The sequence below is a fragment of the Gavialis gangeticus genome, unplaced genomic scaffold (genome assembly GCF_001723915.1).
Source record: "Gavialis gangeticus isolate Ggan-Ray unplaced genomic scaffold, GavGan_comp1, whole genome shotgun sequence".
In the NCBI taxonomy this organism is placed as follows: Eukaryota; Metazoa; Chordata; order Crocodylia; family Gavialidae; genus Gavialis; species Gavialis gangeticus.
The window spans coordinates 28912112-28922930 of record NW_017728994.1 but is presented as its reverse complement, the minus strand read 5'-3'; the positions used below and the strand labels follow the sequence as shown (position 1 = coordinate 28922930).

General features: G+C 43.2%; 1 protein-coding gene across 1 annotated transcript in view; it reads left to right on the top strand.

Annotated features, from left to right (window-relative positions):
• PITX3 (paired like homeodomain 3) overlaps positions 1 to 10819 on the top strand; it is a 32836-nt gene that overhangs the window by 883 nt on the left and 21134 nt on the right. The gene's annotated exons all lie outside the window — the stretch shown is intronic.

The window sequence follows — 10819 nt, the reverse complement described above, 5'->3', positions numbered from 1 at the left end:
GCGGCTCGCGGCCTCGCAGGGTCTTTCCGCCGCGGCCGCCCCCTGCACCTAGTCCCGTTAGGAGCGGGCAGGACTCGAGAGCCGGGGCAGCTCGTACGAACAGGGGGGGAAAATAATGCAATAAGGCAAAGCCCCGTTAATCCCCGTTCTAGTCCTCCCTGAACTACGGCGTCTCACGCCACTTGACTAGGAAACGAGTGCAGCCTCGCCGGGTCTAAAGCCACTGACTTTATGCCTTTAGCTGATTCACGTGACGCGTGTGGCCAGGCTGGGCAAGCCCCGACGGTGGCTTTTATTTGGGTGTAACGGGGGAAGACAGACGAGTCTGTAGCGCCCTGTCGACTTAGCTCAAGCTGATGTATCTTGTGAAACTACTGTCTATGCCTAGCTGCAACCAGGCTCGTCGGAGGGAGCCAGCGCCTCTTACTAACCCGAGTCGTAACTCAGCGGGTCCTTGAGCTGGGGCAGCCCTAAGCTCGAAGCGCGTTGCTCCCTCGAGACTGAGGAAAATCGGACTGTTTTAGTAATTGTCAGAGTCCCTGCTCCAGGAGGAAGTTGTTTGAATGAAGCCAGAGCCTTTAGTGTAAATGCAACAAGAAGTAGGAGTAAGGCGGGAGGGTGGCATCAGGGAAAGTTTATCCCCACGTGGTCCTGTCAGTCCTCTAAAGAGGGAATTCAGCCTCCATACCCCATTGATCTCTAGATCTTTCTACATTTAAATGTTGTAAGGGGTAGGGGACTATTTAATAATTTAGAGTTTTGTAAGAGCATTTTGGTGGGATGGACACATGCGCAGTGGGAACAGAAGAGAACTTCAGAGGCCCCCAGCACGCATCAGACGGCAGCAGCATTTGGACACTACAACCTGAGGGGCTGATTTCTACTAGATACTGCATGGTCAGTTCCCAATATTCCTCAAAAAGCATCTCTTTCACAGGGAAGTTTTAACAGGGGTGGCTTTCTCCTGCCACCCACAGCCCCTCCTGAGGCTGGGCTGAAGACCATAAAAGACCTGCAGCCCAGTCACCACAAGACCTCATCTACAGGCCTCTACCAGAATTGGTTTTTGTTTTGGTTTGTTTTTGGGTTTTTTTTGTTTTTATCTTAGGGCACTGATTTTGAACCAGCGCCTTTTTATCTGTCAAAAATAATTGCAAAAAATCTCCTTTACTACTACTACTACATATTGCACTTCTATAGGACTCAGTTCGGGTAGTGGGTTTCAGTATTTAAAAATGCTGAATAGATTTCAGCTAGATCAATTGCTATTCGCAGCATCAAATCAACAAAGAGGGAAGATAAAAGAAACTTCTGTTTGCTAAAGGATGCTGAAGAATATAAGAGAGGGGTGAACCTGTGTTCAAAGACTGCCTAGGAGAGAGGAAAAAAATAGGAAGCTTCTCCTAGAGAAAGATGGAGCTCCAGTCCTGACTCGCAAGAGAAATACAGACATGGGGTGCAACATGAATCCTGCCTATTGGGCTATGCGAAGCAGAGCTAGAACGGTGATCCAGGAGCAGCAGGACAGGACAGCGGTCTGTCCAGGGCAACAGTCAGGAATATAGGAAAGGCAGACCCAAAGTACCAAGTAGTGTAGAAACGTGTGGCAGAGCTGAGAAGGTTCTGATATTGTCTCCATTTTCAAGAGGGAGATGAACAATAGCTTATCTAGTGGTGGCGAGAAGGACACAAGCCCTGGGCCTTCCATATGGTGGGGAGGGATTGGAACAGACTGGGGTGCCTCACCCTGCCCCCAGCATCTTGCACTTTCTGTACAGTAGCTCCCGCACTGGCTCTGCCACAGCTGGGGAACACTGGGAGCAGTGACGGGCTTGGCAGTGCCTGGGTGGGGGTAGCAAATAATGCAGGGACAGCAGCAGGCAGAAGCAGGGTGCTATGGGTGTGTGGGGGAGGGGAGGGGAGGGGAAGGGAAGGGAAGGGAAGGGAGTGGGGAATCCAAGAGGGTTAACCTTCTTGACTTAATTTTTGATGCTGAAAAATTGGTGCTTAAATCGCTGTTCAAGACATGTATTGGCAGCAAAAAAGGGAGGCAATATCTTCTGGTGCAGCTGTGAAACCCCAGCTACTGCCCCTGCACTGTGCGCTGCCCCTTCAGGGCTCAGAACTGGCCCATGACACCTCTGGAGATCAATAATGTTAGCTACTTGGGGCCTGCTTCAAAAGGGTGCTAGGTACCTTCCCCAGCTGCCAACTGCAGGAGGAGCGGAGGGTGCTTAGCACTCAGCAGGACCAAGCCCTTGAACTGGGCTCAGTGTAGAGAAAAGGTAAGGAGCGTGTCTGGCAAAGCATTGCGTCTTCTCCCTCATTCAGCCCTCCTGTGCCCTGTTTACAAATTGGAGTAGAAGTTAATGCCGAGGCTATTTAGGGACACTCCCCTGTCAACAGGGTGCTCAAATTTAGTTGTTTTTCAAGCTGACTGTAAGAGAGGATTCCTGATGACACCAGCTTGGTGCTCGTTTCCCCTCTTCCTCTCTGTGTTCCCCCTCCCCCAGTACCCTACCCCCCCCCCATTTCACCGCTGAATATTAATGCATCTGGCAGATTGGATAATAATGTGACTGGGAATTGAATGAAGCTGGTTATTAGCTGCTGGACCTCTTGGTGCATTTAAGGGAGCCTGTGAACTGTCACAGAAGGATCAACAGCATTCAGGCCAAGATGAGGCCTGAGGGGTTATGGGGCAGCAACTATCTGCTCTAGAAAAGATGTTGCCTGATATCCGTTTGACCTAAGGGAGATCCTTCCACAAGGGGATAATATAGCGTACCCAGAACAAGTTCCTGTTGTATCTTCATATATAGAGCTGTCATTCTACAGTATGTACAGCAATTAAATATTTAAAAGTTGTCTTTCAGTGAGGAAATAGGAGATTTGTTTTTCAGAGTTAATCAGAACTGATCCCGCTGTCGTTAGGCTGTGCACAGAATCCCTGTGTTAGGGGAAGTCTCCCCTTCGTTCTTACCTCGCTGAGTGTTCACGGCTTGCATTTCATTTTTCTGCAAATTCCCTGCGCTTCAATGGAAGAGCAAGAATTTTGCAACTAATATTAATGGGAAAAGGTTTTGTCTTGGATCCATTTATTATAACTTACGCTTAAATGCTTCTCTCTCAATAATCATAGTATTTAGCTTTTTGTCAGCTTTTCATCATTAAGTCTCAGGATGCTTTCCCAAGGAGGACAGCATCATCATCATTTTCACCTGGCAGATGGAAAAATGGAGCCACAGAGAGAAGAAGTGGCTTGCCTAGCAGATCAATGGCAGAACCTGAAACAGGACCCAGGCTTTCTCAAGCCTCAATTCAGTGCTCTATTCAGTATCTCCAAGTGCTCTGCAGACGATTACGTTTCAGAGCCTATCTCTGAAGTAGACAAGTATATTACCCCTTTCTTGAGGGTGGAGAAAAGTCAGAGATACAGAGGTCAACATTTTCATAAGCAGCCATTTTCAGTAGCCAGGTTTAGACCTCTTGGGCCTGATATATTCCTGTGTTGCTGAACACTGCATTTCCCAGTGACCTTGGCTGTGTTGGGGGTACTCAATATGTAAGACAATTAGGCTTTGTCTGGTCTCAAACTTGACTCCCCAGATGAGTAGCGGAGACTTTCTGAATGAAAGAAACATGGGCTTAAAGCCTGCATCTGTCTGAAAATGTTTACCTAATCCTTTGATCCCAGTAACTGATAGAGCTGTTTCTCCCATCCAGGTTGTTTAACTTCATGTATTCAGTACTGTAGAACACTTTGCAGACAGAGTACATTTTATACCTTCCCTGCAAGACCCTGATCCAACAAACTGCTCCATGCAAGCAGACCCTCACGTAAATGAGTCTTCACATAAATACAAGTATTTGCTTGCAGCATTGGGGCCACGGTCAGTCTGTTTCTCCAATTTGAGTGGACTTATGGAGCAAGGAGGCCAATATTTAAAAATAGGGACGAGCAAGTCTAAAAACAAACAGGTTTGCTGGGAGCTAGCACGCAGCCTACAACTATTTTTTTTTTTTCTTTTCTCCCCAATCACATTTCCAACTGAATGTGCCGCCTGTTTATGGCTATGCTTCAGCTACTCCCGTCTCAGGTAATGGTGCCCTTTATACAGTAATAATTGTATTTTTAAGGAATCTTGATATATGGAAATAAAGTAAAGCGATTCAACCACAAATGGAGATTACCTGCCTTTTGTGGCTACAGAAAATATCAATTTAATTTTATATTTTAAAACAATTTATTTATCCATCTTTCTAATATAATGTTGAGATTAGAACATGTTAAAAATCCTTATTTTTTGTCATTTTTTCCAGTTTGTTTCTGAGTTCAGACAACGGGGGGGGGAAAAAAACAAACACGCATTACGTTTTCTTTTTTCTTTGTTTCATCTGTTTTTATTTGTGATGCTGCTAAATTTGAGCCTTGGTTACTACAGGGAAAGATTTCTTTTGCTAATTGTTTAATTTTTTTGGGGGGGGAGGGTTAATTCTAGAAATGTTTCTGTATGGATGTAAGGTTTTAAAGAAGGCTGGATTTGATGCTGGCTCTGAAGTCGTATCAAAATGGTAGTTTTAGAATAGTGAAGTATTGGATCAAATCTAAACTGCAATTTTGGGTTTAAGTTAAATTCACAGTACTGCATCATACCGCTGATTAGAGTATACAATCCAGACTAAAACAGAAGAAAATTTCACATACGCAGTACAGGATTGTACTTTTTGTGTCAAGTTTAAATGGATACTGTGATCTAAATTTTTGTTGGCAGGTTTATAGACTTGAAAAGCCATCAGACACTGATTTAGAGCTCTTCAGTGTATTGGCTCAGATGTGTGTTAACACTAGAACAAACTAGGATTATGCACCCAAGCAAGTGAATGCAGGGTACAAATCCTTAGGAATCTCTACTCTGTGCCACCAAGTTGCATGTTACGTTTAATGGCAGGCAATTACGCCGTTCTGATTTTGATGAGGCCAAATAATTTCTCGCTGCAAAGATTTCAGGCCGAGAAGCAGGAGAAATCACTAAATATTTTGAAGTGCGTGATCTAACCAAACCTGTCTCCTTGCCAATTATTTGAGACTTTTCACAATCCTCTCTCCTGACCTCCTTTTCTTTTTCACTGGGATTGTTTAAGTGACAAATTATATGATGAATTATGGAGCTGAATCTGCATGTCTTGTTCATCCAAAATTCCTCACCAGTTTACTTCCACTGCGTGATGCAATGGAAACTAGACCCAAGAAAGACAAAAATAAAAAAATATATATATGCACGTCCTGCATTTTGAAGTGCACTGTGTGTGTGTATACCAAAACTTTAGGGCACCAGTTTCATGATTATTTCTGGTGTTAAGTTTACTACCAAATTTGTGAATAGAAAGTTGTCTGTTTTTGGCACTCAAATTTTTTTTTTTTAAATCAGACATTTAGGAAAGATTCACCCTAAACTCCCTCTTCAACCTATGGACTAAAGGATTAAGCTCCATTAGCATATTTTGCATTGGCAGGAAACCCCAGTACATTTTAGGTCTCCCCTCTCTCCTGTGCAGTTTATAAATGTACCTGAAGGTTTTTTATGATGAGAGCAAACTATGTACTATGTCAGCCAACTACCGGGCTCTGTTCTGTAAGCCCTGGGTGTGCTGATCTCCTCTAGAAGTCAGCAGGACCACTGTTCGCAGAGGACTTGAAGGATCAGGCCCAACATCAGCTCCTTCCTATTACAAACAATAATCCCCCCCTTGGCCCCTTCAGACAATGCCTGGGTAAACAGACTGACCTTCAGGGCATGTTGCAAGGTCCATAAATGCCAGCTCTGTCAGACTGAGAAGTGGGGGAAGCAAGTTCTAGCATCAATCATAGAGACGCCCTACCCCCAACCATTCAAATCTAGGGACTGTCAGCTGGCGTGTATTTAGTCTCCTTTTCCTCCGTACACTATGGTCTGAGATCATCTGCTTGTTTTACTCTTGGACGATCTGTAACATGCAAAGGCTTTATTTCTAAAGGGGGGGGTTGATTTTTTTTTATTTTTTTTTTTAAATCCAAATTCTCTTTAACAAATCCTCAAGAACTCTTGCTGCCAGACAACTGACATAACTCTCTCCATCATTGTGGGTTTGCTCTTTAAGGCATCTCCTACAAAGCAAACCAACCTCTTCTGGAATCTTGATTTAACCATTGAAGCCACTCTTTGGGGAGAGGAGTACACAAGGGAATCAAAATTCCAGTGGTGTTTTTCCTTTTTCTCTCTTCTGAACACTACAAGCCAGACAGTTCCACAGGTCTTTTTGTTGTTTTTTTGGGGGGTTGTGTTTTGTTTTTGTTTTTTTTTTAAACATCTACCCCAACCAAGCTTCTTTCAGGCTGCTCTTGTCTTTGCCAAGTTTCTTCACAGAACAAATGTTTACCATCAAGTCAATCTTCTCCAAAAAAGATATATAACAGAAATGCTGACAGTCTGTAAACTATAGCAGTCACTACACCAAGGCTAGAGATATGGAAAGTGCATTACAGACAAATGACATGGCTGATTCTTTCTGACCTTCTCTGTTGTGCATCACTCTTGATTAGGGCTATCTCCAGCTTGTTTACTAATCATAAGGATTCTTTAAGTCTTTGGTAATGTCTGAGTCATATACTGCCCTTCATTTTGCATATAAAACTTGCTGACATCAGCAGAGATTGCACAGCTATAACTAGGGTAATATATGTCCTACCTCAAGGTGCGCTTCCACAGAACCTTAATTTGCAGGTATTAACCAGCTCATTATAAATATCTTTTACAGTGACTACCATTACATTGATATAGAGCTGGAGCCACTCAGTTATTTCAGTATTAAATTTAAACTTCTTTGCAGAGTAGTAATATTAGAATAACAACATCCTTGTTTAGTCCAGGCCTGTGTCTCTGGAGCCAGTGTGTGGCCCTAAATCTTGGTTCCTTGAGTGGAAGATACAGTTTGTGTCATTCAAGTGAAAACAGGATGTTGGCTCTCTATTCCATGCACGGTTCTGTCTGTAATCTTCCTGTTTGGCTCCACCTTTACAAGGGGGTCACAGTTCCTTGCACATTTTAGCTTCCTCCTTGGTGATTCTTCTGTGTAGATACAGCCTTGCATGAGTGTTTTTCTAAATCAATACAGAAGAACTATAGGCTCAAATGAACCATAGGGATACAGAGGTCAGTATGATCTGCACATACAGATCAAACACTGAATCTCTCCATACTATGAAGTCATTTTAAGTCTCAAGATTTTTTTCTTGAGAATCATCTTTTCCCCCTACCAAACTGAAAGTGACTAAGCCTCTCTAACTTCCCTGTTGTACCTATTCCTTATCCCAGGTTGACCTCTGTGGTGCTTTGCCACTGCAGGTGATGGATACGTGATATCAGCAAAGCACTTCCACCATGGATGCAACTTCTGCTGGTAGAACAGCACTTTTGCTGGTGCATCTGAACCTAGCTTTTCACCTGCCTTGCTAAGCAAAATGAACTGTATCAGGGAAAACCCATAAAACTACAGCTTTGGTTTGGTGGGATGGCTAGATCAGTGAGAGGTTTCATCCTTGATGGAGATGGCTGTATCGGCAAATACCTGTACCATAGATAAGGACCAAAGTATCCAAGTATCAAACAGGAAAAGTATTTTGGATGTAGCAAGACTTATTGTAAGAATCTTTAAAGCCTGTTATAATATAACAACATTTAGTGTAGGAGAGAAGCAGGGGGCTCAGGTTTCTATTGGCTGTTTAATATGGCTTTCCTTCCATATTGTAATGAACTCTACATTTCCTGCTTTTGTTGATTTCAGTGTGTGTTAAAATATATAAAGCCAAACTAAGCAGCATGGAAGAGCCTAAAGACATCAATCATGTCCCATACTGGGCCTATCTCCTCAGGCTCTGTGGTTCAAAGGTTCTTTTATATCCAATACACTTAGCAGTGGATCTGGGATAGTCAGTCCCCTGGAATACCTGACACATCAGTTTTGGAGGAAGAGAGTATGGATGATCTCATGTATGAGCCATTATTACATCACCGTACATCCCTAGGGGCATAAGAGATGCAGTGCACCACGGTTCTTCACCCTGGATGCAGAACTGTCAATCCTTGTGATATTTCCTTTGCAGCCATTAAAATGTAGCATTAACCTGTTGTTTCCCTTGAACAGAGATATCAAGTTTAGACCTTCTCCCCAAATATATGCTTGTTCTGAAGGGTAAGAAATAAGATTACCTCCTGCCAGCCTAATAATGCAATATCCAGTGACACCAGACATTTCCCTAGTACTTGTTGTTTAAGAACCTGAAAGTCCTTAAGTGACTTTAGCCTTAGTGTCCCTGCCAAATAGATCAGGATCATTAACATTATTTTAGAGATGAGAAATGGAGGCTCAGAACATAATTTACAGAAATCATAAGCCAAGACAGTGGCAGGTTCAGATCTCCTGACCCCTCTGGTGTAATTATCACTTTCAGACAGTTTTGAGTAGGACATTATAAACGGAATGCAAACTCCATTTCTGGACACGCCTTTTTTGTCCTTCTAGCTCTTGAAGGTGCAAATTTCCTTTGCCAGGGCCCACCGGGTTCCGATTGAGATGGCATTTTATGTTCCCAGTGTCAACTCAAAGTGGTGGGGAAATATCTGTAAGTGTAAGGAAATTGGCTAGCACTATAACCAGGCAGTTTTTAAACAATATCCCCTGTCACAGAGGGGTTTTGCAGCCCTTACTGAGGACAAGGGGGGAAAAAAACAACTATGCTTTAAAAAGAGCTGTCAAAAAAAACAAACACCCAATTGCCACCAAAAACATCATATCACCAATGGAGGAGCTCAGAAGCTAGTGCCAAATTGCAGCTGGGAATGCACAAACTAAATCAAGGAAGAGGGTTTATAATAAACTGTGACTCAGCCTCAACTCTGGGGTGGTGATCCATTTAACAGCATGTGCCTGCACATGCTGCTCATCCAGCCCAGTGCTGTGCAGAACCTTATATCTTTGGAGGAAGGTGTATTACTCTCCCATCCTGTAATGGACTTGTACTCTGGGTAACTGGTTTACTGCTGCTGTTTATCTTGCAGTGATTAATGGTCTCTCTTAGTTCCTGTTGCAATTCCATTAAGATTAGAAACTTAGGGAAGTTAAACTGAGAGGTTTTGCAGCAGACAACCCTAGGTCTCTTCTTATTTGTGTTCCTGTAGTTTGGAGAAAATGGAGATCAGGATAGGGGCTTGTGTCCCTGCCTTTTATTTTCAGTTGGCATGCAACTATAAAAGACTCTAGTATGAAAAGTGTATATTTGCATGAGCTCACATGCAAGACTCTCCTGTTCATGTGTGTTTCTAAGCTGTAGCCAGAGAGACATTTTAAATCCAGACCTACAGTGCTCTAAATGGTAAAGCCGCAGTCTGAGAACTTGGCTAACTAGCCACTCCTCCTGGAGGAGACTGACAGGAACCTTGGTCCCCCTGTACAGCCCCAGCCTACTCCTGCACTTTAACCTGCCAGCGGTGGCAGAGAGAGTGCTATTCTGCCTTAGACCAGGCCCCTCTCTCAGGGACCAAAGTGAAGAGAAACACATTGTCCTCATGAAACTGTGCAATTAAATAAAACCCCAGAATGTTTATCTCTGCTAAAAATAAGCCTGCCCACAGGAGAGAGGTGAATGTGAGTGCAAGGGGGAGTAGAGAGTCTTAGGAGAGAGAGAAACTAATCAAGTAAGCTCCATCAGGAGAAGAGCTGTTCCCAGCAGCTTGGTTTCTTGTATGTACTGATGGAGTGAAGGAAGAATGGGAAATCTAGTACGCTTGTACCTTGACCCCAGAAAATAACCAAAAGGTGAAACACAGCCACTTTGGAAGCAAGTTTCAGCCTCTACCTAACAGGCAACTCGAGGCAACCTGTAGGTAAAAATCTGTCTTGCTCTGCAGTATGGAATTGTTTTTTAATTGCCTGATGGTAGCACATGGAAGTATGTGACATGTTTGTCAGTCTCAAGTCTACTGTCTTTATTGCAAGAGCCACCGTTACTATTAGCTGCAGTTAATTTTGGCTTCGGGTTCTGAGTTTAACAAAAGCAGCCATGGTATATTTGCTGCTGTATGACTGAGTGGAGTCACTAGGAATGCAAGTTTTGTGTGTGTGTGTTGGTTGTTTTGTTTTTGTTTTTTTTCTTTTTTTAAAGAAGGAAGAGTTACAAGCAAAGACCACACCAAATAAGGTTGGTTCTTCCTGTTTATTTGCTAGGGACTGGAACCCTTGGAGAACAAGTGAACCTCTTCCCACCATCAAGTATCAGAGAGGAGGACAATCCAACTTTGAGGGGAAGGAAAAAAAGTCTAAAGAATTAGAATAAGAATGCAAAGCACTTTGAAAGAGTTAATCCTTACTGGGAAACTAGTCAGAACCCAGCAGACTTAGTTATGTACCACAATGGGGAAGGAAATCATGCTTTCCAATGTAAAGCATGCTGGGAAAGAAATAGGAAGAATTTGGATTCCTTTATGATGCCAGCTTTCACTCCATTTGGTATATGGCTAATACTAGGGCTGGCAAAAGGATCATGGAAGAAAAAAAACAACAACAAATGCCCACCCCCCCAACAAAGCATGTAGGCAGTGGCTTGAATGAAGAGAAGCAGAAGGCATGGTAGATCTACCTTGCTTTCTACTTGAAGGAAAGAGCCTATATATGGAGACTTACATATCTCAAAGCTCTGTGGATTGCTTATCCCAGCTATATCTGCTGGAGAGGTACAAGAACTAGAGTATGTGTTTAAATGTTGTTTCCTTTAGCCAAATGC